The sequence below is a fragment of the Schistocerca serialis genome, chromosome 1 (genome assembly GCF_023864345.2).
Source record: "Schistocerca serialis cubense isolate TAMUIC-IGC-003099 chromosome 1, iqSchSeri2.2, whole genome shotgun sequence".
NCBI classification, from domain to species: Eukaryota; Metazoa; Arthropoda; class Insecta; order Orthoptera; family Acrididae; genus Schistocerca; species Schistocerca serialis.
The window spans coordinates 573,391,722-573,408,770 of record NC_064638.1 but is presented as its reverse complement, the minus strand read 5'-3'; the positions used below and the strand labels follow the sequence as shown (position 1 = coordinate 573,408,770).

Here is a 17,049-nt window from a genome sequence, read left to right as displayed (position 1 = left end):
TTAACAGTTGTGCAACGGTTGTTCAGGCTTTCGTATTGGTACGACGACCAAAAAGTCGCCAATAAGAATGAAGTATCATAGACAGAGGACTCCAGCGACTTACAGCACATGATAGCCTTGACCTCTGCACATGTTTAAGACATGTGCAATCAGCAGTGGCGGCTGCTATGTAAGAGCACAAGAGCATGTGAACACCCTAACTTTTAACACCTTGCGAATTTTTTTTTTATGCTGTTAAACAAAAAATAGATGCTGCAATCTGAGAGACGCGGCACTTACAGGGTGATCAAAAAGTCAGTATAAATTTGAAAACTTAATAAACCACGGAATAATGTAGATAGAGAGGTAAAAATTTGCACACATGCTTGGAATCACATGGGGTTTTATTAAAATAAAAAAAAACACACACACAAAGTTCACAAAATGTCCGACAGATGGCGCTGGACAGCAAAACGGCTACCGTGACGGGTGAGAGGTACACCGATATGTTACAGAATCGCATCATTCCCAGCCTGGCTGATAAACACGTGCTGGAACGTGCGATGTTTATGCAGGATGCAGCTCCACCCCATATTGCTAGACGCGTGAAAGATCTCTTGTGCGCGTTGCTTGGTGATGATCGTGTGCTCAGCCGCCACTTTCGTCATGCTTGGCCTCCCAGATCCCCAGACCTCAGTCCGTGCGATTATTGGGTTTGGGGTTACCTGAAGTCGCAAGTGTATCGTGATCGACCGACATCTCTAGGGATGCTGAAAGACAACATTCGACGCCAATGCCTCACCATAACCCTGGACGTGCTTTACAGTGCTGTTCACAACATTATTCCTCGACTACAGCTGTAAAGAACATCAACTTTGCTTTGTCTTACTTTTTTATGCTAATTATTGCTATTCTGATCAGAAGAAGCGCCATCTGTCGGACATTTTTTGAACTTTTCTATTTTTTTGGTTCTAATAAAAGTCCATGTCAGTCCAAGCATGTGTGTCAATTTGTACCTCTCTGTCTACATTATTCCGTGATTTATTCAGTTTTCAAATTTATACTGACTTTTTGATCACCCGGTAGATCTACCGCGTTACTGTTCCTCTGCTCTCTGTGAAACTTGGCATCAGTGTCGCGAGTACACGTTCAGTTGTGACGTTTTAAAGAGCTTTTGCGCATGCGCAACTCGCGTGACGTAATTGCCTTATGTGTCAAATATATGCACAAGTGCACGGTTCACGATGTGCACAGCTAGCCCTCGCTATTCAAGAAGAAGTTTACGTCAGTGCCACGAGTTGGTAGCACGCTGCGGCACACTTTTATCCCCGTTCGCTCGGCGTAAATCCTGATAAATGATAGCACGCTCCGCAGTTACGCTAACTCACTCGCCATATTTTGTAGTAAAATTAGGTTGGATGTCAGAATGGGTTAAAGCTGTGCAGACAGTAAACCTGTTTTGTCTGTTACTCAGTGAGTTATAGAACATTTGTGAGATTGTAGCATTTATTCATGCTTCGGAAATGTGTTCATCTTATTGTGAGTCTGGTTTATCTGTGCTGTAGGCCCACAATGTATATATGAAAATTCATGAAAAGCTGTATCACTGGATTCTCTGATACTCATTGAAATGTAGGATCGACGACAGTGTGCTTAAAGCCATTATAGATCTCAGCGCCTCATCTGTATTCTAGTCAAGTGACCATATTGGTATACTTAACAGCTTGAGTTTAATCATTTCCACAAACGGCACTTTGAGTGTGGAGTTGGTTGTTAACTGTGCGGGTACGGCTTTCGTGTGCAGTGTAGACATGAACTACGTTGAGCTCAGTCAGTAGACTACTTGCCCGCGAAAGGCAAAGGTCCCGAGTTCGAGTCTCAGTCCGGCACACAAGTTTAATCTGCCAGGGAGTTTAATATCAGCGTACATTCCGCTACAGGGTGAATAACTCATTCTAGGAACAAAAAAGTAAATCAACAGGAAAAGTTAGCCGCAAAGTAACTAGGGCCTCCAAGGAGAGATTCTTTGGTTGACAGAGTGACGAAATCAAATAAGCGTGACTATAACCGAATATTTAAGAAGGAAATGTGCAGTAAGCACAAGTTGTTGTATGGATGTAGCGTAAGAATATCTGATTTTGAGCCCGGAAGCAAATGCATGAACTAAAACACCTGTTAGTGATCTTGTACATTTGTCAGAAATAATGGACAAGCACGAAAACTCCCATTTACACAAAAATGCGAAATGGAGAGTTGCGAAAGCTTACACATTATTTCGTTTTTGACATAAACTGTACTTGGTTAGGTACAAAACAACAAAATTCCACAAATTAATTGTTCCTTTTGTCGGATAAGTTATGCATCTTCATCTTATTATTATTATTATTATCTTCACTTTCTCAGACGTTAAGTCCGGTTAAAAATGGAGTGACGCGGACCTTGATCAAGCGTCACTTCCTTTTAACTGTACGGTATGTGTTATATTGCATTTAGGAACTTTCGGGTAATTGAACATGTATCAATAATTACGGATTTCTGTAGTTGTATATATACGTTTGGATGTAGCTGTATTGCATTGATGTAGAGGTGGATATTTTGTGGTATGACTCCTGTAGTTGATAGTATAATTGGTATGATGTCAACTTTATCCTGATGCCACATGTCTTTGACTTCCTCAGCCAGTTGGCTGTATTTTTCAATTTTTTCTCCTGTTTTCTTTTGTATATTTGTTGTATTGGGTATGGATATTTCGATTAGTTGTGTTAATTTCTTCTTTTTATTGGTGAGTATGATGTCAGGTTTTTATTACTATTATTATTATTATTATTATTATTATTATTATTATTATTATTATTACTGTTGTTATTATTATTGGCAGTGGCTGTAGTCGTATCAACTTGTTGATAAGCGTAACTGTTACACGGCAGATGCTATTAATTTCACGCTCTGAGTGTTACCTGAATCTAAAAATTTGTGAACACCCAGAACGTACACTCACGTGCCGCCACTGGCAATCAGGGTTCATACCCTCAAGATCTTTTCTGTAGAACTTAGCAAATGTGAACTCAACCTAAATATAAACCTGATCCTCATCGCCTTCCCGACTCCAGTTTACGGTTAATTTCACCTGTTCTGCTCTTTCATCGTTTCCTTTCGTTGTGTTTCCTTCCAGGATGAACTGGACTGTTAATCGCGATTATTATTATTATTATTATTATTATTACGATAACGATGATGATAACATCAGAGGAAGATTTAATGTTGCATGACAGCTGTAAATTTGGAAGAGAAGTTTTTACGCGGCGCTTGTCAAGAACCTCGTAGAGCTGCCGCACAAGGGTTTCATAAAGTGACGAGTTTGTGGGCAGTCGCGGCTCTTTTACGAGCTGCTGGGTGTGGTGTGGTGTGGTGTGGTGTGGGGGTGGCGACCGCCAGCTGGCCGCGGCTCGGCTGTGACCTTTCACTCGCAGAACCGCGGCGGGACCCGTCTCCGTTCGCGGCGAGCGTTAGGCAACTTCTCAACCTCTGCACAGACCGCTCATCGCCGCACAAAGCAGCCTGACTCAGCGAGACGCGTGGGTGGTACGGGCATCCGCAGAAGCCTACAACCTATGCGCGCGTCTCATTTGCTAAAAGAACGGGAAGACTAAGATTTAACTTTCGGGAGACAACAAAGTTATTAGAGACGGAGCACAAACTCTTATTAGGGAACAGTGGACAAATCAGCCTTCTCATTTTTAATTTTGGTTTAGGGTAACGACAGGTAAAAGTTACAGGCGGCAACTGAACCCCGTTCCTGCCTAATACGACTCCTCTCTTACCACAGTGTCGATCTGGAAGTTATCTGCTTTGTCACCGCTTTGGCTTCCCCGATTTTAACGTGCTTAGGTGTTGATATGCCTCGCAAGGAGATCACCAGGATAATTAACTAACAGTTTGAATTTACTTTCAGCCAGTTACCCAGCGGGAGCACGGAGATTAACTGCGAACAGATTCTTTTATGTCGACATCTTCGATGCATTAAGTCCCTCTGCCTCTCCATATTCAAATATAGTGTGATGTTACTAAACGGGGGAAAGCTGCAAAGTGAGAGGATAAGGAGCGGGAAAGGTCATGTCGATGTTCGCCCATCGTCGGAAATGCGTTGCAAGGTAGGTACACAGACTTGAAGGCAGAGAAGAACGATCTTTGATGGGTTAGGTTACAATGATTGAAAGTACACATGACAACACAGCAAGCAAGTAGGGAAGTCCCGTTCGCACTGGTTTTTTGGACCCATACTGAAGAGGGCTGGTGAGCTGGAGTACCACCACGTAGCAGCCACATTACCCCTCGTACCACGAAACGCAACGCACATCCCCCAACAGGGGAATCATTGTCACCAGCAGGGAGTGCAGACATGTCTCGCCTGTGGAGCACTGTGGAAGGATAACGAGGCAGTCGCTCAAAGCCCTGTCAACACATTCACACTGATCCGGTGCTGATGGTTTGCTGCCACCATACCGTGCGGATTCTTGACAGCCGACAGGATGATGATGTGTAGGTTGACGACACCGTCCAACCCCCCACCTCCGCCACTCTTTAAGGCAGCCTCACCTGTGAAGAGGATGGATGAGAGAAATCCCAGCATGGTGGTGGCCTGTGTTACGAAGCAGCGGCAAAAGCGTCATCGAGGAGGCAAGTCCGTAGGTAATAAGGCTTGCACGCGTTATTAAGTCATACTGATAATAGCAGTTGTAGTGGAGAATGTTCCACGCGTCTTCCGGCTTACTTGCCTGGGCTGATACCCAACTCACTGACAGAGACCTTATATCTCCACATGCAAATGACTGTACATCTCTTGGAACGCATTTCCGGTCGCATCTCCAAATGACCTTTTTCTGCTCCTTGTCCTCTCGACTCCCGTAGTTTATGTAGCAAAATCACTCTGAGCACTCCGCAAGTAGCACCTTTTGAGATTACACTACGATGTGATTATCCACATGCTGTCCCTGTCAAGAATACATACTGTTTCATTCTACTGCGTTTTTATCATTTCACTGAAACCCTATGTTTGTAATTCGATGACGAATAAGTGAAGACCGCACGACAATATGGCAATTTCCATTTTGGGAAAGTTAACTCTGCATGTACTTCATGTACCAAAACACACACACACACACACACACACACACACACACACACACACACACACACACACACACACGCGCACATACACAGATGGAGCAAAAAAAATAATAAACGCCTGTTAAAAGTGTGTTGGTCCACCTTTGGACCGCAATACAGCTGCGATTCTGCATGGTACGGATTCGACAAGCACTTGGTAGGTTTCTGGAGGTATGTGCATCAGACGTCTACCCACATGTCACGCAATTCGCGAAAATTAGCTATAATAAGTCCTAATTCGTCTCAGCTCCAATTATATACTTTGCTTACTACTTGACGTGCTCGCAACCCTACCACGCGGTATTCAGTCTCGCGGTGTTCAGTCGTCATAATGTTGTTCCCTACACCATTGTATGTTGTCTGAAGCAAATGTTTAGCTATTGCCAAATAATACCCCATTTGTGGATCTTATGAATCTGCTAGTCGTAAATGTCTTGTTCGGTTTTACTTCTTTAGTCATTTGCGCATCTCTAATGTTTGGATTTGCAATTCTTCAAACATACGTTCCACACAAATGGAGAGTTTTATATATAAATGACTTTTATGGTTCGTAGAACAATCACATCGTCAAGACCTGTGATCGTTCGTGCTGCCCTTCTCTGTATACGTTCAATATTTCCTGTTAGTCCTACCTGGTATGGATCCTACACGTTTGAGCAATATTCTAGTATGGATCGCAACAGTGATTTGTAAGCAATTTTCTTTGCAGATTGTTTGCATTTACGCAGTCCTCTACCAATAAGCAGAAGTATGCCTCCTGCTTTACCCACGAATGAGCTTTCGTGATCATTCAATTTCACGTCCATATTAAGTTTCACATCCAGGTACTTGTAAGAGTTGATCGATTCCAGCTGTGACTCGTTGATATTATAGTCACAAAATACTACGTTTATTCGTGCTGTGAAGTGCACAACTTTTGCTTTTACATATGCGTAAACATAACTTTGCTGACCGAACCTAGAAGTTGAAGAAAAACAGAAACACATCTTGACAAGACTGTAAATGCACAGGAATCGATGCTCCCTCATGAGTTTACACTGTGTATCATCACAGTTCGCTAGTGACTTAGCAACGTACGTTGCATTCCCTACCTATGGAATAGGTTTCACTCAAAGATTTCTCTCCTATAGTGTTCTTCCGCAGCCTCCATTTTATTAAGCACCACTTTTCTTTCTGTCATCTTTTTTCAGCCGATAAGAATTAAGAAACAAATAATGCTGAAATTACATACGTTGTATTTGGGGCAAAGTACAGTTTTGTTTTTAAAGTAATTACTCTTATGCCTAGTCTGCATCGGTCCTCTAGTTCTTTCTAGCTTTCTTCCAGTGTTTTCGTGTCTGCACAAGTATTTTAGGCAGTACCATCAATAATGCATCTCTTTTATGCTACTCACCACCACAGTTTGCAGATTTAGTGATGTTTTCTGCCCGCATCCACTGTTTTGAGAAACAAAGGTGTGGAAGATTTCATTTTTAAGGATAATCAGAATTCGAATCATCCTTGTTACTGTACTATCGCCACACCCTTGTATAACGAACTATACCAACGTTGCGCACAGTGATAATTAGAAGTTACAAAAGACGCTAAATAAGTATTTGTACTTAGAATTTTCTAGTCAGTACTCCTTAAAAAATTAAAAATTAAAGGTAGGCCTACGCAAATTTCCTCAGTGAGATATTTTGTTATTAATCATTTGAAATAACATTTTCTACCTTAACATAGCGATACTTTCATTCTCATAACATTCCTCGCTCAATACAACCTGATCGCGTTTATTCTTTACTCATAATTTTTCACTTTTTATGTCTACCATGAACCAGGGAACATGGTAGGGTGGCATGTGTGCTTCAACGATACAGACAGCCGTACCATAGGTGATCCACAATGTAGGGTATCGGTGGAAAGGCTACACTCATTTCCGAAAAGGCGTGGTAGCGATTGTTTTTAAAGGCGTGGTAGCGATTATATTTTTAGTTTCTGAAGGGTCTTCAGTCTGGATGACTGATCTGGCCTTTGTTGGCTGACAACACGAACAACTTGTAGAAAAACCAGACTGCAGTTTTAAGAATCAAAGCATATGACACGCAGATACTGAGACGGAAGTCAGATTGGGTTGAGCTCTGTCCCCATGTTACTCAGTCTGTACGTCGAATAATTAAAACCAGGGGAACGTCTATAAAAGGAATTAAAAATTAAGGAGAAGAAATAAAATCCTTCAGATTTGTCAATGACAGTGTAATTCTCTCAAGAGATGCACTGGGAAGAGCAGTCGAATGGAATGGATAGTTCTTGAAAAGAGGCAATAAAATTAACGCCAACTATAATGAAATCAGGGTAATAGAATGTATTTGAATTAAATCAGGCGATGCGGAAGGAATTAGATTAGAAAATGGGTCACTAAAAGAACTAGGTGAGTTTTGTTATTTGAGCAGCAAAATAAGTGACGATAGCCGCAATAGACAGGCTATAAAACACAAACTGGTATAGTACGAAAAGCATTTTTAAAAAACTGAAATTTGTGAACATTTAATATAAATTTAAGTTTTAGGAAGTCTTTTTTGTGAAAATATTTGCTCGGCGTAGAGCGGTATAAGGAAGAGTGATCCGGATGATAACCTCTGCAGACAATAAGAGAAGAGAAACTTTCGAAATGTGGGGTTAGAGAGGAATACTGAAGATTGAATGGATAGGTCGGATAACTAATAAAGAGGTAGTGTACAGCCCATAATGAAGATGTGTATTGCATCGCCTAGAGAAGAGAGGAGTTTTACGAAGCAACTAGAGTAAAAGAAGGGAAATGTTGATAGGACTCATCCTAAGGGACTAAGGAGTCGCCAGTTTTATAATAGGGAGGGGGGGGGGGGTAGTGACGGCAGGGGGGGGGGGGGGGGCAGCAGATGTATAGAAACTGTAAAAGGAGACCGAAGCCTGGCTACATGCGGTAAGCATGTTCAAGATTGCTGAAGTTAAGCAGAAAAGAAAATACTTCACAAGATAGCCAGATATGGAAAGGTGCATCAAACCTGTCTTCGCACAGAAGAGCACAACAAGAATATGTATACTGAAGAAGGTAGGCTGTAGATTTTGATAAGAACACACCGTATTTTGTCTAAACGTCTGAAGATGAAGAAAGACCGCTGAGTTGGGCCATTCTCTTTCCTCCTACTCCTCCTCTCTCTCTCTCTCTCTCTCTCTCTCTCTCTCTCTCTGACCACCTACGTACTCCACTGCCGTTCGTGCTGTTTTGTTCAGAACGAATCACACCATGGGAGAAAGGGTGTTCCACAGTGAACCTGGATGGTGAAAGGAGCGTTTGTTTGAAAGTGAAGTGAACCTAGCTAGGCGCAGCAGCGAAAGTTTATGAACGTGAGGACTTTTACTTTGAATGCGCAGGCAACTAGTTCGACCCCCAGCCGTCCTGTGCTGAAGGAAACATGGCTCCGATCGGCCTTCTCTGAAATGCAGGCATAAATGTTTGGCAAAAAATAAGTAAGTAGGAGGAAGAAAAGATATCGCATTTATTACTGTGTATGAAAACACGTGCATATCACTGGCGTGGATACCAGGAATCGCCGGACGAAACTGACAAAGGAAAAACAGAGCTTAGTGGTGAAAACTTGGAGCTCGTCATGTCGTTTAAATATTTAGGGTTAATACTAACAAGCCGTATAAATGGGTTGGACATTCAGAAACTATAAGCGAGGAGGCGAATTGAAGAGTTATATTTGTTGGAAGGGCTTTGGGAACGCGTCACGCATCTGCATAGGAAACAGCACACAGTATGATGTCCCATCATTTGGAGACTTCGTGAAACATTACAGTAGACATCGAACAGACACACAGACGCCGTGATAGACTATCGACAGGTTGTTAAAACCAATATGACAGTATAAGAGAGACCCTCAGGGAACTTAAATGGTAATCTGCGGAAGAAAGGTAGCCTGTCCGATAAATTTAGAGAAGTAGTATTTGAGGAAGATTGACAGTTTTGTGGCCTCCATCGTAGAACTCGCAGGCATCATAAGAATCAGATGAGAGGGATGAGGACACACACAGTCAGATAGAGACAGACACCTTGGCTCTGCTCAATTCGCGAATGGAATCGCCAATATTGGTGCGAAGTACTCCCCTAACGCACTATACGGCAGCTTGCAGAGTGTGTATGTAGAAGCAGAGCGCCCCGTCAATATCGTTCTCATTAGGGACGGAGTAGTTTCTTAGTGGGTCAGGACAGGGGATAGGAAAGTGCGGTGGTCTGCTTGGAGGTGCTGCCTGAGCGATCTTCTGGTGCAAGTTACAGCGAAATAAAGAAAACTCGAAATCAAGGTGGTGAGACACGTACTGGAATCACGCTGTTATGAATAAAAACCCAGCGACTTACACATAATCGAGTACAACCTTCCATCAGGACCACTTGGGCAATATTTCAAGCCACATGAATAGCAGTGGTATTTAGATGATAGTCTTTTTTTCCATACAGTGCAGCATAAAGTAAATCTTTAACCGCTGATCCCACTGTTATACAAACAATAGGGCCATCTCTACTACTGTCCGCCCTAAGGGCCCGGGTCCGATTCCCGGCTGGGTCGGAGATTTTGTCCTCTCAGAGAGCGGGTGTTGTGTTCTCCTAATCGTCATCATTTCATCCCCATCGCCGCGTAAGCCGCCGAAGTGGCGTCAAATCGAAAGACTTGCACCCGGCGAACGGTCTACCCGACGGGAGGCCTTGGTCACACAACATTTATTTATCTGTACTACTAAAGGCTCAAACATTCATCCGATAACCAGTCCCATTTGCTGGTTGCCTATGTAATGGATACCAAGTGCAACAAAAATTAGATCGTCATATTTACTGAGTGAATTCGAAAATTTAAAATGCTGCCATTATATCTTCCTCACATCTATAATCTTACGTCGGAGGCTTAACACAATACGGTAAATATTAACGTTAGAAACTGAGTATGTCTTGAGACAGAAGAACTCAAGGCGCGCAAATTAAACAGACTACACTCCTACTGTTTTTCATAACAAGAGCACTTGGCGACTTATAACAAACTTTAAACATAAAGCTTAATCACAGAAACCAACTACTCGCATGCTGTCTAATGTCTCTCGGCTGTTAAACGACTGATGTTAATCATGGTTACATCGAAAACAACAAAAAAATTATATGGCGCTTTTACATCGACACCTTGTGATTGATTTTAGTATAAAGGTAAACAACAAAAGACAAGAAAGGCAAATATTCCTGATAGGAGATCTTGCAGCGTTTCAGATCAGTTGTAATATCACGAAGAAGAATTAAAATTTGTAACATCGAAAACAAAAATCAGATACACTTTATCTTCTACTGAAAAGTTTACTCACTCGTAGAAGCTAAACTCGTCCTCGTCCCAAGTTCTCAGTACGTACCTGAAATAAAAAAAGTATTTATTAAAAAATTGACCATTATTGGCATTTTAGGCGATTATAATGTGCTACGCCTACCATTGTTTCACAGGTCAGTTTAAAGATATAGCGATGGAAACGCTGTTACGGTCCGGTGGCATGAAAAGAGAGTTAGCGTGTAACATTTTGCCTTTCGCGGGCAAGTGCTCTACCATGTGAGCTACCCAAGCACGACTCACGCCTCGTCCTCACAGCTTTACTTCTGCCAGTATCTCGTCTCTTACCTTCCAAACTTTACAGAAGCTCTCCTGCGAACCTTGCAGAACTAGCACTCCTGAAAGAAAGGATATTGCGGAGACATGGCTTAACTACAGCCTGGGGGATGTTTCCAGAATGAGATTTTCACTCTGCAGCCGCGTGTGCGCTGATATGAAACTTCCTGGCAGATTAAAACTGTGTGTCAGACCGAGACTCGTGAAAGGCAAAGTTCGAGTCTCGGTCCGGCACACAGTTTTAATCTGCCAGGATGTTTCATATCAGCGCACACTCCGCTGCAGAGTGAAAATCTCATTCTGAGTTAGGGTGTGTCAAGAAAACTTGTTGTTTCTACCCTATGACAATGTAGACTTTCTCAGCTTAAACTACTGATGAAAAGATGGGTGGAAATCCGACAGGTTTTCATCAGTTATTACTATCCAATCTACCAAAAATAAGATTTGGTTAAAACGACATCCGCAGCTGAGCTTCATGGTAGAACTAGATAATAAACCGCTTCAGTTGTAGATAGTTTCAATGGTTATTAAGTAGTATACAATTTCTTATTATTGTTGCTTCATTTCCTTTTTGCAGTCTTGCACACCTGAGAATGGGGTTAGAGCTATAATCGCCCGAAACAGGACGAGGCTGAACCAATAAAACTATTTACAACTGAAGCGGTTTATTATCTGGTTCCACCAAAAATAGCTTCCTAGCAAAAATTTAGGTAGTAGTCGATTCAGTAGTACTTGGAGTGTTCAAAATCAAAAAGAAAAAAATTATATTTCAACAAGTGTATAATAATTTACGTGTTATTTAAATGAAACTTGTGGAAATTTACAAGTAATGGGCACGTATTTACCCAATGATGACAATGCCATATTCACATCAGCGTATGCGCATTACATACGACAACCTTTTTTTCGGGATATCTACACCTCCCTTCTGTCTTTAGTGAGAAATGTATAACGTATTCTTTAATATATTCATTGGATACTTTGAAAAGCGTTGTCCTAAAAAATTAATCTATATAAGTAGATTACGTGCTCGTAAACCCTGGGTCACAAATAGATCCAGGATATCATGAAAACTAAGCAGGAAGAGAAAACGAAAATTAAAAGTTATAATGTGAAAATCCAAGCAAAATCAGTTTATCAAAATTTGTGTATTTTCTGGGTGAAAAAAAACAAGCTCCTCCAGTAACAAGATAAAAACTATTTGCAATATTATTGAACGTGAGGTGAGAAAAAGGATTCAGAAAGATGAGGAAATTTCTTCAAAGGTAAATAATGGACTGATCACGCATGCCACAAAATTGCAGTCAGCTTCAACAACTACGTTCGCTAAATAGCTTCTAATTTCGGTCTGAGCACTTCTTTAGTGAATAGCCAAATTTACCAGTCTAAGCGTCAAAAGCAAGTTTGATAAATTTCCGTACACATTTCTTTTCATTACGAGTATTCTTGCCGCCACCCTTAAACATCGTAGTTAATTTACGAGAGCAAACCTTCACGACGCATCAGCGTTCAAAATGCGAGTTGAAACCGCTTCGTAAATCGCTCATGTGTGGCGGGCTCGAAGTGAGCGACCGATGTCAGCCGAAACTGCCAAAGATATATCGATCCTATGTGGAATCCCTTGAATGTGCCAACATGGCGGTGTGCAAGCCGTGAGGTTGCAGCATTAACGTACCATTCATTGTAAGCAGACCAGACAAAGTATTAGTCACCCCATTAAAAGAACGACTGATCGCTTTGGAGAACTTTAGGCGGTGTGAAAAGGTGCCAGGCTGTCATGTGATCTTCTACCACTGACGAAAGTGCTGTGTATGTGCCAGTCGAATCATTACAGTGGGATGATTCAACTTGAAGACATGACAGAATAACAGAAAGGAACCTTAGTGTTTGGACATGTGCATGATCACACCGTGAATGAAGTTGCTTGATTCGCTGGAACATTAACGTAGACTGTCCACCGTATCTACAAGGTGTGGTGGACCACTTCCACCCACGTAACACGACGTGACAACAGAGGTAGTGAAGAGATACTGCACGAGAATGGCCAGAGACGAGTGTGACGCCAAGTCAATGCTCAATGAAAATCGGTTTCAAACTCAAGGAATTCCTGCTACCAGTGAATGTAGTGTTCTGGTAAATAATATTCCGAGTAAACATTGCGAAGGAAAATGCAAGTGCTAAACATTTGGATAGAGAACAGTACCCCGAAATTGGATTTTGCTCGTAGTTGCACAAGTACTGCACATTTCATTGGCCAAACAACACAGAAGCTGGACAGTAGATGGATGGAAGCATGTAGTCTTGTCGGACGAGTGGCGATTTCACCTGTTTTCAAATGATGCGAGGCGTCGAGCGCACCAGCAGCCCAACGAGGGTGTGAAGGGTGTAGGTCAGGCCGGAGGAGGTTGTCTCATGTTTTAGGGGTGTTTTTCGTACCATGACTTGGACTCACTCACTACTCATTGAGGTCACCGTGAACATGAATCAAATTGTTTGTGTCAAAATTCTCAGTGAAAAATCGTTCCTTCTACACCTTTCTGGTGAGTATACTGCGGATACTAGTGTTTTCCAAGAGAACAGCAGCGTTGTTCACAGGCGTCACTGGTTTGACGAAAACTCAGGTACCCTACCACATCTCGACTGGCGTGCTACATCATCAGATCTTAATCCCATTGAAAAGGTGTGTAACTACTTGGAACAGTGGGTGAAAAGCAGCCATTAACATCCCCAAAATATGGCAACTCTACGAGATCTAAGCGTAAATGAGTGGCTTCAGCTGGATACAGCACATCTGAATAAACTCCTCGACTCTCTTCCTCGCCTAATTAAGGGCGCTATCAAGGCTACAAGTGGTTTTAGACGATTCTTGCAGCCGGCCGCGGTGGTCTCGCGGTTAAGGCGCTCAGTCCGGAACCGCGCGACTGCTACGGTCGCAGGTTCCAATCCTGCCTCGGGCATGGATGTGTGTGATGTCCTTAGGTTTAAGTAGTTCTACGTTCTAGGGGACTGCTGACCACAGAAGTTAAGTCCCATAGTGCTCAGAGCCATTTGAACGATTCTTGCGTCATTTCTCCTGAGGGTAACTTATTTTCTGTCGATTTTCTTACACTGCTGGTCATTAAAATTGCTACACCAAGAAGAAATTCAGATGATAAACGGGTATTCATTGGACAAATATATTATACTAGAACTGACATGTGATTATATTTTCACGCAGTTTGGGTGCATAGGTCCTGAGAAATCAGTACCCAGAACAACCATCTCTGGCCGTAATAACGGCCATGATACGCTTGGGCATTGAGTCAAACAGAGCGTGGATGGTGTGTACAGGTACAGCTGCCCATGCAGCTTCAACACGATACCACAGTTCATCAAGAGTAGTGACTGGCGTATTGTGACGAGCCAGTTGCTCGGCCACCATTGACCAGACGTTTTCAATTGCTGAGAGATCTGGAGAATATGCTGGCCAGGGCAGCAGACGAACATTTTCTGTATCCAGAAAGGCCCGTAAAGGACCTGCAACATGTGGTCGTGCATTATCCTGCTGAAATGTAGGGTTTCGCAGGGATCGAATGAAGGGTAGAGCCACGGGTCGTAACACTTCTCAAATGTAACGTCCACTGTTCAAAGTGCCGTCAATGCGAACAAGAGGTGACCAAGATATGTAACCAAATGCACCCCGTACCATCACGCCGGGTGATACGCCAGTATGGCGATGACGAATACACGCTTCCATTGTGCGTTCACCGCCATGTCGCCAAACACGGATGCGGCCATCATGATGCTGTAAACAGAACCTGGATTCATCCGAAAAAATTACATTTTTCCATTCGTGCACCCAGGTTCGTCGTTGAGTACACCATCACAGGCGCTCCTGTCTGTGATGCAACCTCAAGGGTAACCGCAGCCATGGTCTCCGAGCTGATAGTCCATCCTGCTGCAAACGTCGTCGAACTGTTCGTGCAGATTGTTGTTGTCTTGCAAACGTCCCCGTCTGTTTACTCAGGGATCGAGACGTGGCTGCACGATCCGTTACAGCCATGCGGGTAAGATGCCTGTCATCTCGACTGCTAGTGATACGAGGCCGTTGGGATCCAGCACGGCGTTCCGTATTACCCTCCTGAACCCACCGATTCCATATTCTGCTGACAGTCATTGGATCTCGACGAACGCGAGCAGCAATGTCGCGATACGACAAACCGCAGTCGCGATAGGCTACAATCCGACCTTTATCAAAGTCGGAAACGTGATGGTACGCATTTCTCCTCCTTACACGAGGCATCACAACGTTTCAAATGGTTCAAATGGCTCTGAGCACTATGGGACTTTACATCTATGGTCATCAGTCCCCTAGAACTTAGAACTACTTAAACCTAACTAACCTAAGGACATCACACAACATCCAGCCATCACGAGGCAGAGAAAATCCCTGACCCCGCCGGGAATCGAACCCGGGAACCCGGGCGTGGGAAGCGAGAACGCTACCGCACGACCACGAGATGCGGGCACAACGTTTCACCCGGCAACGCCGGGCAACTGCTGTTTGTGTATGAGAAATTGGTTGGAAACTTTCGTCATGTCAGCACGTTGTAGGTGTCGCCACCGGCGCCAACCCTGTGTGAATGCTCTGAAAAGCTAATCATTTGCATATCACAGCATCTTCTTCCTGTCGATTAAATGTTAAATTTCGCGTCTGTAGCACGTCATCTTCGTGGTGTAGCAATTTTAATGGCCAGTAGTGTAACTGTGTGCGACTGTATTGGACTTTCCATTCCACAGGCAGAAGAATCCTAACCGCAACAAAATTTGCGAACACATAGCGTAATGTTGACATCCGTGATAAACGATGGACGAGAGAGTACAGTCTGGAGCGAGTTGTTGGCCAGCGAAGGGGGGCGGAGCCGCGCCGGCCTCTGAGCAGTGCCGGTCGGTGTCGACATACCCTGCCCGGGAGTCGATCCTGGCAGCGCGCCCACTGGAGCGGCCCCAGGCCCCGCCTCGGAAACCCGTTATGCGCCCGCCCGCTGCCAGCCCGGGGGGCCTCGCAAAAACCGCCGCTCCGGGGGCTCTCTGCCTTCTGTACGCGGTTTTGGCCACTGGTTTAAAAGCTGCGAGGGCGGTGCAGAGGGGTGGAAAGGCGAAGTTCTCTGGGGCTGTTGTCACTAATAGAGCAATAGACAAAAGTGAGCTGTAAAGTTCTTAGAAACCAAATTACTGTTATCTGCATGTCGTGTGTTTATTAAAATGTCAACGCCATGAAGGCAGCTTGTAATAATTTCACAACATATGACCCAGTAGATAGTGTCGGAAGTTCCATGCGGCTTTTCGCGGATGATGCTGTAGTATACAGAGAAGTTGCAGCACTAGAAAATTGCAGCGAAATGCAGGAAGATCTGCAGCGGACAGGCATTTGGTGCAGGGAGTGGCAACTGACCCTTAACATAGACAAATGTTAGTGCCTTCAGTAGTTAGAATCTCTATTTAGCTGGCAGTAGTGGCGCTCGCTATATTGCAGCAGTTCGAGTAACGAAGATTTTTGTGAGGTAAGTGATTCATGAAAGGTATAGGTTATTGTTAGTCAGGGCCATTCTTTTGTAGGGATTATTGAAAGTCAGATTGCGTTGCGCTAAAAATATTGTGCGTCAGTTTAGTGTTGATCAGAATAAGTAAAGAGAGAAATGTTTGAGTACGTTCAGTTTTGCTCAGCTGTCTGAAAATCAAATAACGTAGAGGTTTTCCAGCACTGTCATTTATAAGATTTTTCCAAGGGGATGCTTCAAGTTATCCCTGAGCGCGATTCATCTTCAAAGTCTTCTCGGCCTTCCAAAAATGATTTATGCCATCCAAGAGCTTGTGCTCTTGAATGTTCCCCATAGGACTGTTTCAGCTTTCCAAGGTTCACAACCATGGATTATACAAGTTTAACACAAATCATAATGGCATAATGTTATTCTCAATCCCGCTGCTCCACTTTCGTAACACGCAACAAAAACACTACTTCAGTGATAGCGCTCTCAGAAATCATGTGACGAGTGCACGGAGCTGAAACTCGGACTGAGCATCTGAAAAGGATGAAAGCAAGCAGAACGCCAAAGCGTTGCCAGATCGCTCGCAGCGTTGCCAATCTCATTACTTTTCTTACACATCTCGTATGCACACGGACACTACGACATCATCCGGAGCTTCACGGAATATTTGTATGGCGACCTTTATTGCGGATTTCTTGGACTTGGTAGCAGAGAAA

General features: G+C 43.4%; 1 protein-coding gene across 3 annotated transcripts in view; it reads right to left on the bottom strand.

The window, feature by feature from the left end:
* LOC126476340 (uncharacterized) overlaps positions 1-17,049 on the bottom strand; it is a 676,721-nt gene that overhangs the window by 350,189 nt on the left and 309,483 nt on the right. Inside the window, exon 2 of one of the 3 annotated variants that reach the window (XM_050103535.1) lies at positions 10,513-10,557. The exons of the other annotated variants lie outside the window; for them this stretch is intronic. The gene's annotated coding sequence lies outside the window, so the exon portion shown is untranslated. The remainder of the gene's footprint in view (positions 1-10,512; positions 10,558-17,049) is intronic. 3 annotated transcript variants of the gene reach the window in all.